Here is a 24,072-nt window from a genome sequence, read left to right as displayed (position 1 = left end):
AGCGTATTTTGATTGGTTTGCGCAAAATTTATCGCGTTTACTAACAAAGGGAAAGATTTTTATCATTTTTTGTGTTTTTTTTTTTAACGAGTAATGGCGGCGATCTGCGATTTTTTTTGTGGTACTGCGACATTTTGGCGGACAGATCGGACCCTTGACTGACATTTTTGACACTTTTGGGGGTACCAGTGACATTACTGCAGTAATCAGTGCTATACATATGCACTGTTACTGTAAAAATGACACTGGCAGGGAAGGGGTTAACTGTATTGGAGAGGGAGGGGTTAAGTGTGTCCTAGGGGCGTGCTTCTAACTGTAGTGGGACAGGTCTCCTAGTGTAAAAACAGAGATCAACGGTTCTACATAGTAGAACCGTCTGATCTCCATTTTTACACAGGGGAGAATGACTGGCGGCTTGTTTACATAAGCCGCCTGCCTTTCTCCCGCTCTACCGACGCCCGCACTCCTCTGTGAACGAGCCTCAGCTGGCGCGCGCTCGCCCGCTATTGGCTCAAAACCCGGTGACAGGCTAGCGACGTAGATCTACGTCACTCTGCCTGGCCGGGGCTGACTGCTGCAGTAAATATACTGTGCGCAGTCGGCAAGCGGTTAATAGTATTGAGTAAGAACATTTGACCAGCAGGGGAAATAATATGAGGGAGACCTTGCCCTTAAAATGGGGAAGTACCTTGCCAGGGGGGATTCACTTACAAAGCACCTTGTCCCTATGCTAATGAGAACAAGGGCCTCTTCCTGAGAACCCTGGCTCGGTGGTTGCCGGGGGTCTGAGGCCGGGGGCTTAAAGAAATATCATCCTCCTCCATGTGAATGAGTAAGGGGTACACCTGTTGCAAAATTCCCCTTACCGACCAAACCAGCCCCAAAACAGCCATCTGTAGTAAGTGAGCAATCAGGAATATGAACACATTGTACGTATGAGTTCTTCCAAATCAAAAGTAATTGTAGTAGCAAGTGATGGCTTCTCACACATATAAGGACCTGATCAGGTTCAGAATAGCAATGAAAAGTTGCTGCTAATAGTTGGGTACCTTCTTCCTTCTTCAGGGATACTCCTCTCTCCTTCAATGTAACTATATATATATATATACACACACACACATATACATGCATACATACACTAAATTGTTGAAATTCTTTGAGTGCCTGCCTTTACACACACATGACCTTTAATGGCATCCCAGTCTTAGTCCGTAGGGTTCAATATTGAGTTGGCTCCACCCTTTGCAGCTATAACAGCTTCAACTCTTCTGGGAAGGCCGTCCACAAGGTTTAGGAGTGTCTATGGGAATGTTTGATCATTCTTCCAGAAGCACATTTGTGAGGCCAGGCTTTGAAGTTGGACGAGAAGGCCTGACTCAGTCTCTGCTATAATTTTTTCCAAAAATGTTCTATCAGGTTGAGGTCAGGACAGTCAAGTTCCTCCACCCCAAACTCACTCATCCATGTCTTTATGGGCCTTGCCTTGAGCACTGGACCAGATCATTTGGTGGAGGGGGGATTATGGTGTGGGGGTGTTTTCCAGGGGTTGGGCTTGGTCCCTTCGTTCCAGTGAAGGGAACTCTTAAGGCGTCAGCATAACAAGATATTTTGGACAATTTTATGCTCCCAACTTTGTGGGAGGAGTTTGGGGATGGCCCCTCCCTGTTCCAACATGACTGCACACCAGTGCACAAAGCAAGGTCCATAAAGACATGGATGAGTGAGTTTGGCGTGGAGGAACTTGACTGTCCTGACCTCATCCCTATATAACAGCTTTGGGATGAATTAGAGTGGAGACTGCAAACCAGGCCTTCTCATCCAACATCAGTGCCTGACCTCACAAATGCACGTCTGGAGGAATAATCAAACATTCCCATAGACACTCCTAAACCTTGTGGACGGCCTTCCCAGAAGAGTTGAAGCTGTTATAGCTGCAAAGGGTGGGCCAACAAAATATTTAACCCTACGGACTAAAGCCCCGTACACACGTACCGATTGTTGGCCGTGAATTTTCGGCCGCCGCCCAATCGGCCGATTATCGGCTTGTTAGTATGATGCTTCCGACTCCGACTTTTTTGGCCGAACTAAATCTAGTGTGCAGGCTATAAAATTTTTGTTGGCCGTCAACAGAACGGCCGATTTTCCGTCAGTCAGTACAGATTTCGACAGGGAAAAATCTAATGAGCAAGACTGGGCATGCTCAGAGAAGAAAAAACACACGGAAAGTAAACCAACACATGACATCACTTCTGAAGTAGAATTTTGTTGTCTAAGAAAATCCGTGTGCAGTGTAGAGCACATTCCAACCAAAAAACACAACTCTGGACAAAAGACGGCCGATCGATCGGCCAACAATCGGTACGTGTGTACGAGGCTTAAGACTGGGATGCCATTGAATTTCATGTGCGTGTAAAGGCAGGCGTCCCAATACTTTTGGCATTATAATATAGTGTGTGTGTGTGTATATATGTATATATATATATCTACATTATATATTTGAATGGGGTCGGTCTATTGTGTAGTTTAAAATTAGCTTCCAAAATTTGTCTGATTTCAACCTGAACAACAAATGTTCATGGTTACCATCAGGAACGCCCAAACAATCGTTCTCAGGGGAAGAACGTCAAACATGGCTGGGAACATTTGAAAATAATTCCGTCAGGCTTAGAGTGCTGTAATTTAGGGATGATTACAATCACCATAATTAAAGTCATTTTTTTTTTTTTTCTAAAATAAATTCTTATTTTTTTATTTTACAATGCCTTCAACCCAAAATCTTATATTTATTGTTTGTTAGGATATACAGTAATGCCTTTTTTTCTTCTGCCATATTCCTTCTAATATTAGGATCACATGCAAGACAGACTTTTCTTTTTTTTTTGATGAGTTTGATTAGGACAGCTCAGGGGCCAATCATTCTTGGTGCCATAATGAATTGACTGGGTTGAATTTCTGTGGTTGCTCTCCAGAGATTTTTGCCCATTATAGAAGTGTGCAGGTCATACCCTCCAGCTGTTCCTGATTCTGCCCTATTGTCCTACCAATGCCCGTACAATCTCTTAGATCATTGGTGTTCAAACTATGGCCGTCCAGCTGTTCAGGAACTACAATTCCCATGAGGCATTGTAAATTTCTGACATTCACAGACATGACTAGGCATGATGGGAATTGTAGTTCCTGAACAGCTGGAAGGCCATAGTTTGGACACCCCTGTCTTAGATGGTAAGCTCTAACGAGCAGGGCCCCCTGATTCCTGTTGTATTGAAATCAGGGCAGCCATCAGACATTTTTGGCCCCCTTACACATTGTTAGGCCTGGGACCCCCACGGCCTGACCACCAACATTCCCCAGGGCCCGCCCACTGGCCGTCCCACTGGATCCGCCCGCTGGCCATCCCATCGAGTTCTTCAGTGCACCCAATTTTATTTTAACACTCTTACAACTTAATATATGAAAACAAATCCAATCTAGCAAAGAGACAGCCCCATATATTCAGCAAGGAGACAGCCCAATCCAGCAAAGAGAGATCCCATTCAAGCAAAGAGAGAGCCCCATATACAGTATATTCAGCAAAGAGACATCAATTTATATTCAGCAAAGAGACGGTCCAATCCAGCAAAGAGACATTCCTATATAGCAGAGAAGCAGCCCTATCCAGCAAAGAGACATCCCCATATATTCAGCAAAGAGACAGCCCAATCCAGGAAAGAGGCATTCCTAAATAGCAGAGAGGCAACCCTATCCGGCAAAGAGACATTCCCATATAATCAGCAAAGAGACAGCCCAATCCAGCAAAGAGAGATCCCAATCAAGCAAAGAGAGAGCCCCCATATACAGTTTATTCAGCAAAGAGTCATCCCCATATATTCAACAAAGAGACAGCCCAATCCAGCAAAGAGACATTCGTATATAAAGCAGAGAGGCAGCCCTATCCGGCAAAGAGACATTCCCCATATATTCAGCAAAGAGACAGCCCAATCCAGCAAAGAGACATTCCTATATAGCAGAGAACCAGCCCTATCCAGCAAAGAGACATTCCTATAGAGCAGAGAGGCAGCCCTATCCAGCAAAGAGACATCCCCATATATTCAGCAAAGAGACAGCCCAATCCAGCAAAGAGACATTCCTATATAGCAAAGAGGCTGCCCTATCCGGCAAAGAGACATTCCCATATAATCAGCAAAGAGACAGCCCAATCCAGCAAAGAGAGATCCCAATCAAGCAAAGAGAGAGCCCCATATACAGTTTATTCAGCAAAGAGTCATCCCCATATATTCAACAAAGAGACAGCCCAATCCAGCAAAGAGACATTCGTATATAAAGCAGAGAGGCAGCCCTATCCGGCAAAGAGACATCCCCATATATTCAGCAAAGAGACAGCCCAATCCAGCAAAGAGACATTCCTATATAGCAGAGAACCAGCCCTATCCAGCAAAGAGACATTCCTATAGAGCAGAGAGGCAGCCCTATCCAGCAAAGAGACATCCCCATATATTCAGCAAAGAGACAGCCCAATACAGCAAAGAGACATTCCTATATAGCAAAGAGGCTGCCCTATCCGGCAAAGAGACATTCCCATATAATCAGCAAAGAGACAGCCCAATCCAGCAAAGAGAGATCCCAATCAAGCAAAGAGAGAGCCCCATATACAGTTTATTCAGCAAAGAGTCATCCCCATATATTCAACAAAGAGACAGCCCAATCCAGCAAAGAGACATTCGTATATAAAGCAGAGAGGCAGCCCTATCCGGCAAAGAGACATCCCCATATATTCAGCAAAGAGACAGCCCAATCCAGCAAAGAGACATTCGTATATAAAGCAGAGAGGCAGCCCTATCCGACAAAGAGACATCCCCACATATTCAGCAAAGAGACTTTCCTATATAGCAGAGAGGCAGCCCTATCCGGCAAAGAGACATCCCCATATATTCAGCAAAGAGACAGCCCAATTCAGCAAAGAGACATTCTTATATAAAGCAGAGAGGCAGCCCTATCTGACAAAGAGACATCCCCACATATTCAGCAAAGAGACAGCCCAATCCAGCAAAGAGACTTTCCTATATAGCAGAGAGGCAGCCCTATCCGGCAAAGAGACATCCCCATATATTCAGCAAAGAGACAGCTCAATTCAGCAAAGAGACATTCTTATATAAAGCAGAGAGGCAGCCCTATCTGACAAAGAGACATCCCCACATATTCAGCAAAGAGACAGCCCAATCCAGCAAAGAGACTTTCCTATATAGCAGAGAAGCAGCCCTATCCGGCAAAGAGACATCCTCATATATTCAGCAAAAAAAAAGCCCAATCCAGCAAAGAGACATTCGTATATAAAGCAGAGAGGCAGCCCTATCCGACAAAGAGACATCCCCATATATTCAGCAAAGAGACAGCCCAATCCAGCAAAGAGACATTCATATATAGCAGGGAGGGATCCCTATCCGGCAAAGAGACATTCCCATATATTCAGCAAAGAGACAGCCCAATCCAGTAAAGAGACATCCCAATCCAGCAAAGAGAGAGTCCCATATACAGTATATTCAGCAAAGAGACATCCCCATACATTCAGCAAAGAGACAGCCCAATCCAGCAAAGAGACATTCCTATATAGAAGAGAGGCAGCGATATCCGGCAAAGAGACATTCCCATATATTCAGCAAGGAGATAGCCCAATCCAGTAAAGAGACATCCCAATCAAGCAAAGAGAGAGCCCCATATACAGTATATTCAGCAAAGAGACATCCCCATATATTCAGCAAAGAGACAGCCCAATCCAGCAAAGAGACATTCTTATATAAAGCAGAGAGGCAGCCCTATCCGACAAAGAGACATCCCCATATATTCAGCAAAAAGAAAGCCCAATCCAGCAAAGAGACATTCGTATATAAAGCAGAGAGGCAGCCCTATCCGACAAAGAGACATCCCCATATATTCAGCAAAGAGACAGCCCAATCCAGCAAAGAGACATTCCTATATAGCAGGGAGGGATCCCTATCCGGCAAAGAGACATTCCCATATATTCAGCAAAGAGACAGCCCAATCCAGTAAAGAGACATCCCAATCCAGCAAAGAGAGAGTCGCATATACAGTATATTCAGCAAAGAGACATTCCCATATATTCAGCAAGGAGACAGCCCAATCCAGCAAAGAGAGATCCCAATCAAGCAAAGAGAGAGCCCCATATACAATATATTTAGCAAAGAGACATCCCCATATATTCAGCAAAGAGACGGCCCAATCCAGCAAAGAGACATTCCTATATAGCAGAGAGGCAGCCCTATCCGGCAAAGAGACATCCCCACATATTCAGCAAAGAGACAGCCCAATCCAGCAAAGAGACATTCCTATATAGCAGAGGGGCAGCCATATCCGGCAAAGAGACATTCCCATATATTCAGCAAAGAGACAGCCCAATCCAGCAAAGAGAGATCCCAATCAAGCAAAGAGAGAGCCCCATATACAGTTTATTCAGCAAAGAGACTTCCCTATATAGCAAAGAGACATACCAATCCAGCAAAGAGACAGTTACAGCACAGGCCCAAATCCAGCAAAATTGTAAACAAATTTACCATTGTGATGTCAAACAACTTGTCTCCAGACCTGTCCACAGTGAGCATTAAGCAGTCCTGCAGGCCACACGCAGCGCAGCTCTTCCACATGGCTGAGCTGCGACTGGCGTGGCGGCCAAACCAGCATCCGGTCTGCAGGGAGAGGCCGACTGCAGATGCAGATGATATCACTCCGCCTTCCCCCTGCGGCCTGAACTAAGTGAGCTGCATCTGCTCACTCCGCCTGCTTTAGCAATAGCAAGTTACTAAAGCAGCAACAACTCAGTTTCACCAGATAGCCGGGCCCCTCAGATTGCCAGGGCCCCCTACATGTGTATGGGCTGTCCCCCACTTGATGGCAGCCCTGATTAGGATCTGTACTGTCCGATTTTATTTTGGAAAGCGCTGCGCAAGCTCTAGCGGTCTTTGCGCATGTCCAGGGGAAACCTCATGGCCATGCAGAGCCCTTCAGCACATCTGCATAAGTGCTATAATGATGGTGCTGAGTGGGGTGGGGGGGGGGGGGGACTGAAGTTCTGTTTTAATTCAAGTTTAAAGTAACAGTTGTTGAAAAAAATAATCTGATACCTGTTCATTGCCACAAGCTCTACAGTGCCTGGACAAGGCAATCTAGAGCCCAGGGCGAGCATGCTAAACTGCGTCCCCTAAGATGTAGAAGCATTATGTGTTAGCCAAACTCCCGCACCCCCAAAAAAAAATATTGAGCACTTATCTGCATGATTACCCCCTAAGCATAAATCCCCACTTCTCCCACCACAAATCCGCCCCCCTGCTCAAATCCCCCCTCCCAGCATGAATCTTCGCCCCCCCCACCCATTCCCCCTCCCAGCTCAAATTCTCTCTCTCCTCAAACCCCCCCCCCCCCGAGCACACCCCCCTAGAAATAAAAATCACTCCTCCTAGCACAAATCCTCTACTCCTCAAATCCCCCCTCCCAGCACAATTTTTTTCCAAAGTTGAAATTACTTTTAGGCTTCCTGAGCGCTGCATTACCTCGACGAGGCAAGGTGCGTGCATCATATCCTATCCCCATTGGCTGCTGGGATATATGTGTAATCAATCCCAGGAGTCAATGGGCATCCTCCGCGCTGAGTACGCCTCGCTTTCATACTGTGCAGGCACAAGATCAGGAGATGTATGCTGGGTAGCCATCTGCACCGTATCCAGGAAGAAAGACTGACCAGGCTTCAGATGCCCACACTGAAGATGGAAGCTTACGGGATCGAGAGGGGACAGTGACTCACATTGGATTTACAAGGAACGCAAATGATTACATATGCAGCTTATGCCAATTTGCATGGCATAAGCTCCGACTATCATGGGGATGCTTTCGAAAAAAAAATAAAAATAACTGGCGCTCGGCTTTAATAGGGCCACGTTGCAACTGCAAATGAAACATTTGCGCCACCTTCTCGTTATGCAAAATTATCGTTTTTTTTTTGTACATTTTGGAAAATAGTGCTGGGATCTCTTTTATACAATAGGGATTGTGCTTTATTTTTATTTTTTTTCTTAGTCCAGATTTGACTTTGTTTCCATATTTGTGCCTTTTCTGGCTCATTTCTGCCTATAAAGCTTGTGCAATCCAAATCTTGAACTTCTTTTCATGTGTCTCTTCCTCCAACACGTATGATCCTTTCCCGTGTAATATGATTCAGGTTTGCTGTTTTCTATTCCGCGTCTTTGGCAGAGATACACAAGCTGACTTTTTTTTCTTTCCAGTAAAAGTATATTTTTTCAACCAGGAAAGTTTGCAGCTCAATAAGTCTCTGTGTGATTACGCCAGCATAGGGCTGTTGGCATGCTACCCCCTTAGACACTTCACTTCATACATCAAACAAAATTATCCGGCCGCCCCCTGATCTCACAGCTGGAACCTATAACTGGGCTCCCTCTAGGTCTGAGGGACAGAATAAGCCTTCTGCTTTTCCCCAATTTCTGCATACCTCCATCTAACCCGCAGCTCAGCCATAAATCTTCAGCTCATTACAATCTGGCCGGGCTATAAAGATTCCTATTACTGGCAGATAAGAGAGCTCTGTTCTGGAGGCCCAGCATGCAGCACACTGGACTCAGTGATGATCCCAACAATTAACTCCGTGTGTGTGGAGAGAATATCGTGCAGGTCCTCCATCAGAGCCAATGAATGGCTCAGTGTTAGGGCGTTCTTCCCCTCTGAGCAAGAGTTAAAAGAAGACTTTTGTCAGACCAATATTCATAAAAAAGTTAACGGCGTTTTTAGAACTTCCTCTGAGCCTTCTGGGAATCCACTGGTAGAAAGGAGGCCAGCCGGGATGTAGACACACAACGGGGTTGTCGTTTTTTTGCGTTGTTTGGAACTATATACTTTTTGAAACCGAAAATGGCTCAGCCCCGTACTCGCACTTTCTCAAGGCCTAACATCTACCCTGGTCTTTCCGTCATTTGTTATGGGTTCTGTCAGAGTCACGGTGAAGTTCCCACAGGTGGAGAACTTCGAATTCTGTGTGTGGAGGCAATAGCGTTCAATATTGTGCAGTTCCTCCATCAATGTCAATGAACAGGTCAGTGTTAGGGCGTTCTTCCACTCAGAGTTAAAAGAAGAGTTCAAAGCAGACTTTTGTCAGACCAATATTCATAAAAAGTCAACGGCAGTATTAAAACGTCCTCCAAGTCTTCTGGGAAAACACTGGTAGAATTGACGCCAGCCAAGATATAGATGTACGGGTTCTAGTTTTTCACTTTGGTATTTTTTACTTTGTGAAATAGAAAATGGCCCAGCCCTTTACTTCGACTTTCTCAAGGTCTCATGTCTACCCTGAACTTTTCATCATTTGTAATGGATTCTGTCACATAGAGGTTCCAACAGGTAGAAAACGTTTAATTCTGTGTGTGGAGAGAATGGTGTACAATATCTTGCAGGTCCTCCATCAGAGCCAATGAATGGTTTAGTGTTAGGAAGTTCTTTTCCTCTGAGGTAAAAGAAGACTTTTGCCCGAACAAAATTCATAAAAAGTCAACGGCGTTTTTAGAACTTACCTCAAGTCTTCTAGGAAAATGCTGGTAGAGGCCGGCTGGGATGTAAATGTATGAGTTCTAGTTTTTCACGTTGTTTGGAATTATTTCTTTGGAAAACAGAAAATGGCCCAGCCCTGTCCTTGCACTTTCTCAAGGCCTAATGTCTACCTTGATCTTCAAGCCATTTGTAATGGATTCTGTCAGAAGTCACATAGAGGTTCCCACAGGCGGAGAACTTCAAATTCCCTATGTTGAGAGAATGGCATACAATATCATGGTGCAGGTCCTCCATCAGAGCCAATGAATGGCTCAGTGTTAGGGCGTTCTTCCCCTCTGAGCAAGAGTTAAAAGAAGACTTTTGTCAGACCAATATTCATAAAAAAGTTAACAGCGTTTTTAGACCTTCCTCTGAGCCTTCTGGGAATCCACTGGTAGAAAGGAGGCCAGCCGGGATGTAGACACACGGGATGTAGTTTTTTTGCGTTGTTTGGAACTATATACTTTTTGAAACAGAAAATGGCTCAGCCCCGTACTCGCACTTTCTCAAGGCCTAACATCTACCCTGATCTTTCCGTCATTTGTTATGGGTTCTGTCAGAGTCACAGTGAAGTTCCCACAGGCAAAGAACTTCAAATTCTGTGTGTGGAGGGAATAGCGTTCAATATCGTGCAGTTCCTCCATCAAAGTCAATGAACAGGTCAGTGTTAGGGCGTTCTTCCTCTCAGAGTTAAAAGAAGAGTTCAAAGCAGACTTTTGTCAGACCAATATTGATAAAAAGTCAACGGCAGTTTTAAAACGTCCTCCAAGTCTTCTGGGAAAACACTGGTAGAATTGACGCCAGCCAAGATATAGATGTACTGGTTCTAATTTTTCACTTTGTTTGGTATTTTTTACTTTGTGAAATAGAAAATGGCCCAGCCCTTTACTCCGACTTTCTCAAGGTCTCATGTCTACCCTGAACTTTTCATCATTTGTAATGGATTCTGTCACATAGAGGTTCTCACAGGCAGAAAACTTCTAATTCTGTGTGTATAGAGACTGGTGTACAATATCGTGCAGGTCCTCCATCAGAGCCAATGAATGGTTTAGTGTTAGGAAGTTCTTTCCCTCGGAGGTAAAAGAAGACTTTTGCCAGACCAAAATTCATAAAAAGTCAACGGCGTTTTTAAAACTTACCTCAAGTCTTCTAGGAAAATGCTGGTAGAGGCCGGCTGGGATGTAGATGTATGAATTCTAGTTTTTCACATTGTTTGGAATTATTTCTTTGGGAAACAGAAAATGGCCCAGCCCTGTCCTTGCACTTTCTCAAGGCCTAATGTCTACCTTGATCTTCCCGCCATTTGTAATGGATTGTGTCAGAAGTCACATAGAGGTACCCACGGGCGGAGAACTTCAAATTCCCTATGTTGAGAGAATGGCATACAATATCATGGTGCAGGTCCTCCATCGGAGCCAATGAATGGGTCAGTGTTAGGGTGTTCTTCCCCTCAGGGTTAAAAGGAGACTTTTGTCAGACCAATATTCATAAAAAGTCAATGTCAGTTTTTAAATGTCCTCCAAGTCTTATGGGAAAACACTGGTAGAATTGACGCCAGCCAAGATATAGATGTACTGGTTCTAATTTTTCACTTCGTTTGGTATTATATACTTTGTGAAACAGAAAATGGCCCAGCCCCTTACTCTGACTTTCTCATTGCCTAACATCTACCTTGAACTTTCCGTCATTTGTAATGGATTCTGTCACATAGAGGTTCCCACAGGTGGAGAACTTCAAATTCTGTGTGTGGAGGGAATGGAGTACAATATTGTGCAGGTCCTGCATCAGAGACAATGAATGGTTCAGTGTCAGGGTGTTCTTCCCCTAGGAGTTAAAAGAAGACTTCTGTCATACCAATATTCAAAAAAAGTTATTACAGTTTTTAGTATTCCCTCCGACTCTTCCGGGAAGACGCTGGTAGAAGTGAGGCCAGCTGGGGTGTAGATGTACAGGTTGTAGATTTTTTGCATTGTTTGGAATTATTTCTCTGAAAAACAGAGAATGGTGCAGCCCCATCCTCGCACTTTCTCAAGGCCTAACGTCTATCTTTCCATAATTTTTAATGGATTCTGTCAGAGTCACAGAGAGGATCCCACAGGTGAAGAAGTTCAAATTCTGCGTGTGAAGGGAATGGAGTACAATATCGTGCAGGTCCTCCATCAGAGCTAATCTCGGAGGTAGGAGTCCAGGACAACCTGGGCTCTAGCGATCACAGGATGATCACATTTAGCGTAAATAACAATATAATAAGGCAAGTGGGGAACATAAGAACCCTAAATTTCAGAAGGGCAAACTTTCCAAAATTGTACTCATTGATGGAAAGGGTAAACTGGGACCAAACCCTGGGATCCCTGACCACAGAGGAAAAATGGAAATGCTTTAGGAACATATTAAACAAATGCATCTCGCAGTGCATTCCTATGGGAAATAAATTTAGAAGAGACAAAGCCAAACCTGGCTGGCTAAACCATAATGTTAAAAAACGTATTAGGGGAAAAAAATGGCCTTCAAGAAATAAAAATCAGAAGGCACAGTATCGGCTTTACAGCAATACAAGGAGGCAAATAAGAAAAGTAAATACGAAATCAAATCAACTTTGAGAGACAAATAGCGGAGGATAGTAAAAAGAACCCAAAGAAATTCTTTAAATATATCAACAGCAAAAAAACTAGGGCAGAGCATATTGGACACATAATTAACGATGATGGGAGGATGGTTACAGAGGACACTGAAAAAGCAACCGTGCTGAACGCTTTTTCCTCGTCAGTCTTTACACAGGAAAAGGAAGGGTACACTGACCATGACTGTATGGTTAGTAGTAATACACAGGATTTGCCATTATGGCTAACAGAGGGGGAAATCAGGGAAAGGCTAGATAAACTTAACACAAACAAATCACCAGGCCCAGATGGCGTACATCCGAGAGTACTTAAAGAACTCAGTAAGGTTATATCTAGACCACTGTTCCTGATCTTTGCTGACAGTATTATGACAGGAGATGTACCAGGGGATTGGAGGAAAGCTAACGTGATTCCGATATTCAAAAAGAGGCAGAGACATGTCCCGGGAAATTATAGGCCTGTCAGTTTGACATCGATAGTATGTAAACTTCTGGAGGGGATGATAAGGGACTATATCGTAGAGTTTGCTAAAGACAACAACATCATCAACAGTAATCAGCACGGGTTTACAAATCTCTTAACATTCTACGAGGAGGTGAGCTGTGAGCTGGATAGGGGCAGACCAGTGGATGTGGTGTACCTGGATTTCGCTAAGGCATTTGATACAGTTCCCCATAAGAGCTTAATTTATAAAATAAGGTCTACAGGCATCGACCGCAAGGTTTGCTCTTGGATACGGAACTGGCTAAAAGGGCGTGTCCAAAGGGTGGTAATAAACAGCGCATACTCAGACTGGTCTGAGGTGGTAAGCGGGGTCCCCCAAGGCTCAGTTCTGGGACCAACCTTGTTCAATTTATTCATAAACAGCATTTAGGACGGGATCAGTAGTTCGATATCAGTTTTTGCAGATGACACAAAATTGGGCAGGGCAATAACTGCACAGCATGAAGCAGATATCCTACAGAATGACCTGGACAAAATAACAGGGTGGGCAACGACATGGCAAATGAGGTTTAATGTGGAGAAGTGTAAGGTTTTGCACTTGAGGACTAAAAACATAAAAGCACAATACACGTTAGGAGGGGAACTCTTGGGGGAATCAAAAATGGAGAAGGATCTGGGAGTCTTGGTTGATGATAGACTAGGCAATAGCATGCAATGTCAAGCGGCAGCTGCCAAAGCCGGCAGAATATTAGCATGCATAAAGAAAGGGATGTATTCCAGAGATAAGACTATAATCCTTCCACTTTATAAAACTCTGGTCCGACCGCATCTGGAGTATTCTGTCCAGTTATGGTCGCCGGTCCTCAGAAGGGATGTGTTGGAGCTGGAGAGAGTCCAGAGAAGGACAATTAAACTAATTAGGGGATTGGAGGACCTTAATTATGAAGAGTGTCTGCAATCGCTTGATTTATTCTCCCTGGAGAAGAGACGCCTGAGAGGGGACATGATAGCAATTTATAAATATCTCAATGGTGATATCGGCATAGAAAAACAGCTATTCAGTCGAAGGGATTGCATGAGGACTCAAGGGCATACAATGCGATTAGAGGAGAAGCGTTTTAACCTCAGGCAACGTGGGGGGTTCTTTACTGTTAGGGCTACAAGATTGTGGAGTTCTCTACCACAAGAGGTGGTTTCTGCGGGAAGTATGGTGGCTTTCAAAAGACTCTTAGACGTACATCTCAAGGATCAGAACATTCAGGGGTATGAGAGATGATTACGGTCACACACACCTACACAGGTTGAACTGGAGGGACTATTGTCTTTATTCAACCTCACCTACTATGTAACTATGTAACTATATAATAAATGGTTCAGTGTTAGCGTGTTCTCCTCCTCTGAGCAAGAGTTAAAAGTAATTACAAGAATTCCAGTCAACCAAAAGGAAGAATGGAAAATGGGAATTTTAAATGTGCCAATACAAGAATAGAGTTAAAAAGATCTACAACTTCATTTATACAATAAAATACATTAAAAGTTACATCCATAAAGTTGCCATATCAAATGTACAATATACGTCATATAAGATTTATTGGATCGATGCGTATCGCATACAATCTTTCTTCCTCAGGATCCTCAGGATCCACTTTCTCGCATGATCTTAACATGTGGCAGATATTAGAACATCTACAATAAACAAGATATTTTTGAAACAATCCAATAAATCAACCCTGAAGGTGTATTACCTAATCAATACAGCATCAAATATTATATCTCAATCTACACAGTGTCTGAAGAAAGAGAGAAAAAAACAAAAAAAAAACAACCTTGAATGCTAATATTTAATAATAATCTCTCCGTGTCCCCAAAAGGAACCACAATTCAGCGCTAAGGGGGGACAAATACTGACTAGGGGACGATCAAATTCCATTTCTTACCTAAACAAAGAATCAATAGTTCCCAGGGCAGATGGTATGATGAGAGGAAAGTAAAATGGCATAATGTAGAAACCCTCAACCAAGTATCTAGGAATAATAAAATATAAAAACAATAAAGGGACCTGCAAATTAGTATGCGAAACGCGTTGATCCACCAACTCCTATATGACGTACAGCAGGGGTCTTCAAACTATGGCCATCCAGTAGTTCAGGAACTACAATTCCCATCATGCCTTGTCATGTCTGTAAATGGCAGAGTTTTACAATGCCTCATGGGATGTGTAGTTCTGCAACAGTTGGAGGGCCAGAGTTTGAGGATCCCTGGCGTACAGTATATTGTACATTTGATATGGCGACTTTATGTATATGGTTTTTAAATGTATACATAAAGTTAAATATCTTTTAAACTCTATTCTTGTATTGGCACATTTAAAATCCCCATTTTCTAGTCTTCCTTTTGGTCAACATGATTTTTTGTAATTTGATGCATGTTTTATTTAGGGGATGGTGCCTTGAAGTTATGTAAAAGTCCACTCCTATAGTTTTACAAGAGTTAAAAGAAGACTTTTTTTCAGATCAATATTCATTAAAAGTAAACTTCCTCCGAGTCTTCTGGGAAAATGGTGGCAGAAATGAGGCCGGCCTGGAAGTAGATGTACGGGGTTTCCAGTTTTTTCACACAGGCGAAGAACTTCAAATTCTGTGTGTGGATGAATGGCATACAATTATTGTACAAGTCCTCCATCACACTCAATGCAGGGCTCAGTGTTAGAGCGTTCTTCCCCTTGGGAGTTAAAAACAGACTTTCGTCAGGCCAACACAGGCATACCCCACTTTTAGGTACACAATGGGACCAGAACATGTATGTAAAACGAAAATGTACTTAAAGTGAACCAATACTTTTTTCACTTTTTAATGTACGTAAATACACTAGCTCTATGGGAAATCTTGGTCAGCTTGACATGGCGCTGCTCCCAGTTTTTAACATTTAACATTGGCGTCTATGGGAAATCTCGGTCAAATTCTCATGGCACTGCTTCCGAACCATAGGTGACAGGGACACCAAACTTGGGGAGCACGTTAAGGGGACCCAGGACTATGACATGGTAGATTACCTAGGCAGGCTGGCCAACCCCCAAATCGGATATATTGTAGTCCTGGGTCCCCTCTTTGGTGTCCCTGTCACTTATGATTCGGGAGCAGACCAATGTCAAGCCGACCAAGATTTCCCATAGACGCCAATGTTAAATGTTAAAAACTGGGAGCAGTGCCATGTCAAGCTGACCAAGATCTCCCATAGAGCTAGTGTATTTACGTACATGAACCACTTCCATACCGGGCGATTTCTGCCACTCCGCTCCTACATGTAAAAATCATAATTTTTTTTGCTAGAAAATTACTCGGAACCCCCAAACATTATATATTTAACATTTCCAGTTTTTAACATTTAACATTGGCGTCTATGGGAAATCTCGGTCAAATTGACATGGCACTGCTCCCAAACCACAGGTGACAGGGACACCGAGCTTGGGGAGCACGTTAAGGGGACCCAGGACTATGACACGGTAGATTACCTAGGCAGGCTGGCCAACCCCAAAATCGGATATGTTGTAGTCCTGGGTCCCCTCTCGGTGCTCCCCAAGTTTGGTGTCCCTGTCACTTATGATTCGGGAGCAGTGCCATGTCAAGCCGACCAAGATTTCCCATAGAGCTAGTGTATTTACGTATATTAACCACTTCCATATCGGGCGATTTCTGCCACTCCGCTCCTACATGTAAAAATCATAATTTTTTTTGCTAGAAAATTACTCGGAACCCCCAAACATTATATATTTTTTAACATTTCCAGTTTTTAACACTTAACATTGGCGTCTATGGGAAATCTCGGTCAAATTGACGTGGCACTGCTCCCCAACCATAGGTGACAGGGACACCAAACTTGGGGAGCACGTTAAGGGGACCCAAGACTATGACATGGTAGATTACCTAGGCAGGCTGGCCAACCCCAAAATTTAATATGTTGTAGTCCTGGGTCCCCTCTCGGTGCTCCCCAAGTTTGGTGTCCCTGTCACTTATGATTCGGGAGCAGTGCAATGTCAAGCCGACCAAGATTTCCCATAGAAAACAGAAAAGGACAGGTGCCGCTCAGTAACCTCAGAATCAACATCGGAACTTTGCTACATTTGGAGTTTATGTACCTCTCCCCTATCTTATCCACATTCCAGTGCGGGTCCCACTTGTCGGCACAAGCGCCCAACACATCTTTTTCTTTGTTCCTAAGATTTCCCATAGACGCCAATGTTAAATGTTAAAAACTGGGAGCAGTGCCATGTCAAGCTGACCAAGATTTCCCATAGAGCTGTATTTACATACAAAAAAAAAAAGGCATTGGTTCACTTTAAGTACATTTTCGTTTTACATACATGCTTTGGTCCCATTGTATACCTAAAAGTGGGGTACGCCTGTATTGGTCTGACAAAAGTCTGTTTTTAACTCAAAGGGGAAGAACGCTCCTAACACTGAGCCCTGCATTGAGTGTGATGGAGGACCTGCACAATATTTTATGCCAGGGAGCAGTGCCAAGTCAAGCGGACTAATATTTCCCATAGATGCCAATGTGTACGTAAAGTGAGGGTACGTAAAGCAGGGTTTGCCTTTATTCGCAAAAAGTCAACAGCAGTTTTAAAAGGTCCACTAAGTCTTCTGGGGAAAAAAGCTAGTAGAATTGACCCCAGCCAAGATGTAGAGGTATGGGTTGTGGTTTTTGAATTTTTTTGGAATTATATACTTTGGAAAACAGAGAATGGCCCAGCCCCGTACTTTCTCAAGGCCTAACGTCTACCCTGATCTTTCCATCATTTGTAATGGATTCTGTCACAGAGAGGTTCCCACAGGCCGAGTACTTCATATTCCGTATGTGGATGGAATGGCGTACAATATCATGCAGGTCCTCCATCAGAGCCAATGAATGGTCTAGTGTTGGCGTATGCTTCCCCTCGGAGTTAAAAGAAGACTTTTGTCAGACCAATATTCATAAAAAGTCAATGGCGTTTTTAGAACTTACTTCAAGTCTTCTGGGAAAATGCTGGTAGAGGCCAGCCGGGATGTAGATGTGCAAGTTCTAGTTTTTCACATTTGAATAATTTCTTTGGAAAACAGAAAGTGGCCCAGCCCCGTACTCGCACTTTCTCAAGGCCTAACGTCTACCCTGATCTTTCCGTCATTTGTAATGGATTCTGTCAGAGTCACAGAGAGGTTCCCACAGGCAGAGAACTTTAAATTCTCTTTACTATTCCCATAGTAGGCGGAGGATCAGTAGAAGCATAAAGAGGTCCACTTATTTCTCATTTCTTTTTTTCTTCACTTCCCTATTAGAGATGACTCTACGTCTCTGTTATCATTGCCTACAATTTGCTGCTCTTTTTTTTGCATTTCTTAGTTGTCTTGGCAGGGCCGCTGATAGGGGGGGGGACCACAAGCCCTCTCGTAGGGGGCCCGAGCACACAGGGGGGGGGCCCACACAGAGAGGAGGATTAGTGATGGACAACAAATACAGAAATCTTCCTCCAGCACCTGAATCTGATCTGTCCCTCTCCCTGCTATTATCTGTTGAGAAAGAGACAGTCGTCCCTCACTAATCCCCCTCCCTTGTGTGGGCCCCCCTCCCAGCACTTATCTCTGCTCAGGAGTTTATTTGTAACTTTGTTTCTCTCTCTCTGTCTCTCTGATCACTGAGCTCCAACTGCCCAGCCTGTATATTTTTGTATTTCTATTTTTTTAGATTTAGCAGGAATTATGTGAGTTATGTTATATTTGTGTCTGATAATAGTGATTTTGTTGTAATTTTAGCTAGATATATCTTTAATATTTTGTTATGGGGGCCCTGCCAGGTAGTCTTTACGGGGCCCCGCGATTTCTAACAGCAGCCCTGTGTCTTGGCTTTGTCACCATGCTTGGACATGAAACAATACGAGTATAGGCATCATACAGTTCTGTTATGGGCATATGAAGCAGACTTTATCTGTAATTATTTTTTGGTGTTAATTTTAGCGGACCCTCACCCCTTTCCTTTAACTCTTGCCACCCACATAACACATATGTGCACCAACAAAGAGGGTGCGCTTCATTGCCCACATACTTCACATATGCGTTTCTTGGTGGTAGAGCCTTCTGTGAATTCTCCTAGCACAGTGACCGAGCTCTCAAAGACAGTTCTCGCCAGGAGGACCAGCTCAAGATCATTTGACACTGTGACAGCCAATCACAGTGGCCACATGGTCGGCTGATCCTTCCTGCCCGCCCACACCCCAGCATAAAAAAAAAGCCAGTTAAAGGGACACTGAGGCTTCATCCTCTTCTAGCAGTCCCTGCCCGTATTGTAGTCTCATCCCTTCCTTTGGGTGCCTTGTATGCATTCTTAAAGTGAATATAAACTAAGGAGTTTAGAAAAAAACCAGGTCATACTTACCTGCTCTGTCTAATAGTTTCCCACAGAGCAGCCCCGATCCTTTTCTTTTTGGGTCCCCCGCCAGCGGTCCTGGCTCCTCCCCCCTGCCAAGTGCCCCCGATATAAAAGAAGAAAATGGTCACACACCACCACGGAATCCAATGAAGAAAAGTTCCTTTATTCACATAAGTGGCACAAGGTACAGCAGGGTAGGACAGTTGACGCGTTTCACACGACTGCTACGTGCTTGTTCACCGTAGTGAACCGTGTCTACTGTGCTACCCTGCTGTACCTTGTACCACTTATGTGAATAAAGGAACTTTTCTTCATTGGATTCTGTGGTGGTGTGCGACCATTTTCTTCTTTCATGCTTCTTCTGGTGGGGAGCCGAGGTTCAGCACCCACCTTGAATCATGGACTTTGACTTGCCTGAGCGGTGTTATCTCTCTTCATTCAAGGCCAGGGGTCCGGGGAGCCCTTTATGGTTTCTTGCACCGGGGCCCTGAAGGTTCTAGTTACGCCTCTGGTTTACAGCCTTAGATGACCCCAATGGACCACTTTAGGTTTTGGCCAACTAGACCACCAATGTGTGCACTGGAGCCTTGCTGCCCTCTTCAATTCAGAAAACCAAGACTAAAGGCAAACATAAGAAGAAGGCTCACCAGCCTAGTGCATTATTATATAATTCTTTAATACATTTTGTAAAAATAAAACAATTATGCTCACAAAAGAAGAGTTAACACAGGCGTTAAAAGTACAAATCACCACTAGACACATAACCATTGGGTAGGGTGCAACTGACGTATTTCGAGGGTCATGCGTCTTCCTCAGAGCTAAGCTATATAAATTCTGCAGCATTTAGGATTAGGTCAACCCTGAGTTTCAGATTTTCGAAGGCATGCCACTCGAAACGGGTGAATTGCTCCCTACCCAATTCTTTTGCGTCTGGTGGCGATGTGTCCTTTTAACGCCTGAGTTACCTCTACTTTTGTGAGCATAATGGTTTTATTTTTACAAAATGTATTAAAGAGTTATAAAGTAATGCACTAGGTTGGTGCACCTTCTTCTTATGTTTGCACACACAGACTAGTACTGAAGCTCTGCCAGGCACCATAGATCTTCCTAATCCCCCTTGTGGTGTGTCTACATTGGATGGTGGGGCTGGAGAGGAACATTGTAGGAAGAACTTTGCTTGCAAGAAAAACAATGCTGGATGGGCTATAAAATATTATTTTTTTAGTAGTATCAGGGCTTTTTTTTCAGGGAGAACGTGGGGGAACGCAGTTCCAGCACCTCCATGTATGTAATGGCAAGGAGTTCCCGGTGTGTGCTGGAAGGTCTAATAATGCTGGCTACAAATGTGAGGGATGTACTTACTTTTGCATAGTTACTTCACACCCAAGGTGAGTAATTAAATCTGCTTACCAGATTAAAAGACCACTAAATTATAGGTGGTCTGATTGAGCATAGAAAAGTTAGACCTCTTTCGGATCATAAGGCAGCCCTCAAAAATTCCACTCGCCTACTAGCATTTTGCGATTGGAATTTTGAGGATGGCGAGCTGTGCATGCCGCCGCCGCCGCCGCCATTAACAGCAGCCGGCGATTACTTTTACTTTCTTTTTTAGAAAAGGATGGGCTCTAGGAGCAGAGCACTGCGTCCTGAGCCCACCCATTGTGTGACAATAGCGAATGAGTATTCGCTATTGTCACAGGGATCCTCCTCCTGATCCTCCTACTGGCTCTGCAATGTAAGGGGACATGCTGTGGGCGCTCTGCAATGTAAGGGGACATGCTGTGGGCGCTCTGCAATTTAAGGGGTCATGCTGTGGGCGCTCTGCAATTAAGGAGACATGCTGTGGGCACTGTGCAATGAAAGGGGACATGCTGTGGGCGCTCTGCAATGTAAGGGGACATGCTGTGGGCACTCTGCAATGTAAGGGGACATGCTGTGGGCACTCTGCAATGTAAGGGGACATGCTGTGGGCACTCTGCAATGTAAGGGGACATGCTGTGGGCGCTCTGCAATTTAAGGGGTCATGCTGTGGGCGCTCTGCAATTAAGGAGACATGCTGTGGGCACTGTGCAATGAAAGGGGACATGCTGTGGGCGCTCTGCAATGTAAGGGGACATGCTGTGGGCACTCTGCAATGTAAGGGGACATGCTGTGGGCACTCTGCAATGTAAGGGGACATGCTGTGGGCACTCTGCAATGTAAGGGGACATGCTGTGGGCGCTCTGCAATTTAAGGGGTCATGCTGTGGGCGCTCTGCAATTTAAGGGGTCATGCTGTGAGCGCTCTGCAATTTAAGGGGACATGCTGTGATGATCGCTCTGCAATGAAAGGGGACATGCTGCGATCGCTCTGCAATTTAAGGGGACATGCTGTGATGATCGCTCTGCAATGAAAGGGGACATGCTGCGATCGCTCTGCAATGAAAGGGGACATGCTGCGATCGCTCTGCAATGAAAGGGGACATGCTGTGATCGCTCTGCAATTTAAGGGGACATGCTGCGATCGCTCTGCAATGAAAGGGGACATGCTGTGATCGCTCTGCAATTTAAGGGGACATGCTGCGATCGCTCTGCAATGAAAGGGGACATGCTGTGATCGCTCTGCAATTTAAGGGGACATGCTGTGATCGCTCTGCAATTTAAGGGGACATGCTGTGGGCGCTCTGCAATTTAAGGGGACATGCTGTGATCGCTCTGCAATGAAAGGGGACATGCTGTGGGCGCTCTGCAATGTAAGGGGACATGCTGTGGGCGCTCTGCAATTTAAGGGGTCATGCTGTGGGCGCTCTGCAATGTAAGGGGACATGCTGTGGGCGCTCTGCAATTTAAGGGGTCATGCTGTGGGCGCTCTGCAATTAAGGAGACATGCTGTGGGCACTGTGCAATGAAAGGGGACATGCTGTGGGCGCTCTGCAATGAAAGGGGACATGCTGTGGGCGCTCTGCAATGTAGAGGGCGTGTTTAGGGGCGGAGCAGGGTGGGGTTTGGGTGGGGCAACAAGTGGCGAGTATCTCTTAAGGGCTGGCTAGTAGCTCATGGCTTGAAATTTTGAGCCCTGCATAAGGGATAAAAGCCGACTCCCAAAATATAAAAAAACACAAGGCGGACTATCTCCCATGCTCCAACAGAGAACCAGCCAATCGGGTATGGCTTACGCGACAATGTCATTACCGTAGACCCCGCCCTACGCGTTTCATCATAGATAACGTCTTTTGGGGAGAGGTCCGAGCCTGTTCAATTGCTTGGTAACACAAGTTGCTGATCAGACAATCACATGGCAGCAACTCAATACATTTAGGCATCTAGACGTTGTAAAGACAACTTGATGAAGTTCAAACCGAGCATCAGAATGGGGGAGAAAGGGGATTTCAGTGACTTTGAACGTGGCATGGTTGTTGGTGGCAGAAGGGCTGGTCTGAGTATTTCTGGGATTTTCACACACAACCATATCTCGGGATTACAGAGAATGTCGGGAAAAAGAGAAAATATCCAGTGAGTGGCAGTTGTGTGGAGGAAAATGCCCTGTTGTGGTCAGAGGAGAATGGGCAGACAGGTTCCAGATGATAGAAAGGCAACAGTAACTCAAATAACCACTCGTTACATCCAAGGAATGTCGAATACCATCTCTGAACGCACAACACATCCAACCTTGAAGTAGATGGGCTACAGCAGCAGAAGAACACACCGGGTGCCACTCCTGTCAGCTAAGAACAGGAAACTGAGGCTACAATTAGCACAGATCACCAACATTGGACAATAGAAGATTGGAAAAACATTGCCTGGTCTGATGAGTCTGGATTTCAGCTGCAACATTCAGATGGGGGAGGGTCAGAATTTGGTGCATGGATCCATCCTGCCTTCTATCACCGGTTCAGGCTGGTGGTGTAATGGTGTGTGTGGGGGAGGAGGAGGGGGGGGGGGGGGGGGTTACGGTTCAGGCTGGTGGTGGTGGTGTAATGGTGTGGGGGGGGGGGTAATGGTTCAGGCTGGTGGTGGTGGTGTAATGGTGTGGGGGAGGAGGGGGGGGGGTAACGGTTCAGGCTGGTGGTGGTGGTGTAATGGTGTGGGGGAGGAGGGGGGGTAATGGTTCAGGCTGGTGGTGGTGTAATGGTGTGGGGGAGGAGGGGGGGTAACGGTTCAGGCTCGTGGTGGTGGTGTAATGGTGTGAGGGTGGGGTAATAGTTCAGTCTAGTGGTGGTGTAATGGTGTGGGGGAGGAGGGGGGGGAGACGGTTCAGGCTCGTGGTGTAATGGTGTGAGGGTGGGGGAGGGGGGGTGGGGTAATGGTTCAGTCTAGTGGTGGTGTAATGGTGTGGGGGTGGGGGAGGAAGAGGAGGAGGGGGGGTGGGGTAATGGTTCAGTCTAGTGGTGGTGTAATGGTGTGGGGGAGGAGGGGGGTAAGGGGGGGTGACGGTTCAGGCTGGTGGTGTAATGGAGTGGGGGATATTTTCTTGGCACACTTTGGACCCCTTAGTACTAACTGAGCATGGAAATCCCCCATCATACCTGAGTATTGTTGCTGACCATGTCCATCCCTTTATGACTGCAGTGCCCCCATCTTCTGATGGCTCCTCCCATCTTCTGATGGCTCCTCCCAGCAGGATAATGCACCATGTCACAAAGCTCCAATCATCTCACCACTGGTTTCTTCACCATGCCAATGAGGTCACTGTCCTCCAATGGCCTCCACACTCCCCACATCTCATCCAATAGAGAATCTTTGGGATGTGGTGGAACGGGAGATTCCCATCATGGATGTGCAGCTGACAAATCTGCAGAAACTGCGTGATGCCATCATGTCACTATGGAGGAAAATCTCTGAGGAAAGTTTCCCGCACCTTGTTGTATCTATGCCATGAAGAATGAAGACAAAGGGGGGTCCAACCTGCTACTAGCAAGGTGGACCTAATAAAGTGGGCGGTACACACACACCTCTGAGATGTGTGACACGCCCCCTGCTCAGCCCAATTGAAAACTCTGCAATCAGCAATGCTCCCTGCTGATTGGACA

The 24,072-nt window shown here is 45.1% G+C and overlaps 1 protein-coding gene across 1 annotated transcript in view; it reads right to left on the bottom strand.

Moving 5' to 3' along the window:
* Window positions 1–24,072, bottom strand: part of ADGRA2 (adhesion G protein-coupled receptor A2) — a 342,184-nt gene that overhangs the window by 176,251 nt on the left and 141,861 nt on the right. The window lies entirely within an intron of this gene.

This window comes from Pelophylax lessonae (genome assembly GCF_965119305.1).
Source record: "Pelophylax lessonae genome assembly, chromosome: 4".
Taxonomy (NCBI): domain Eukaryota; kingdom Metazoa; phylum Chordata; class Amphibia; order Anura; family Ranidae; genus Pelophylax; species Pelophylax lessonae.
This window is presented reverse-complemented; position numbering and strand designations above follow the sequence as displayed.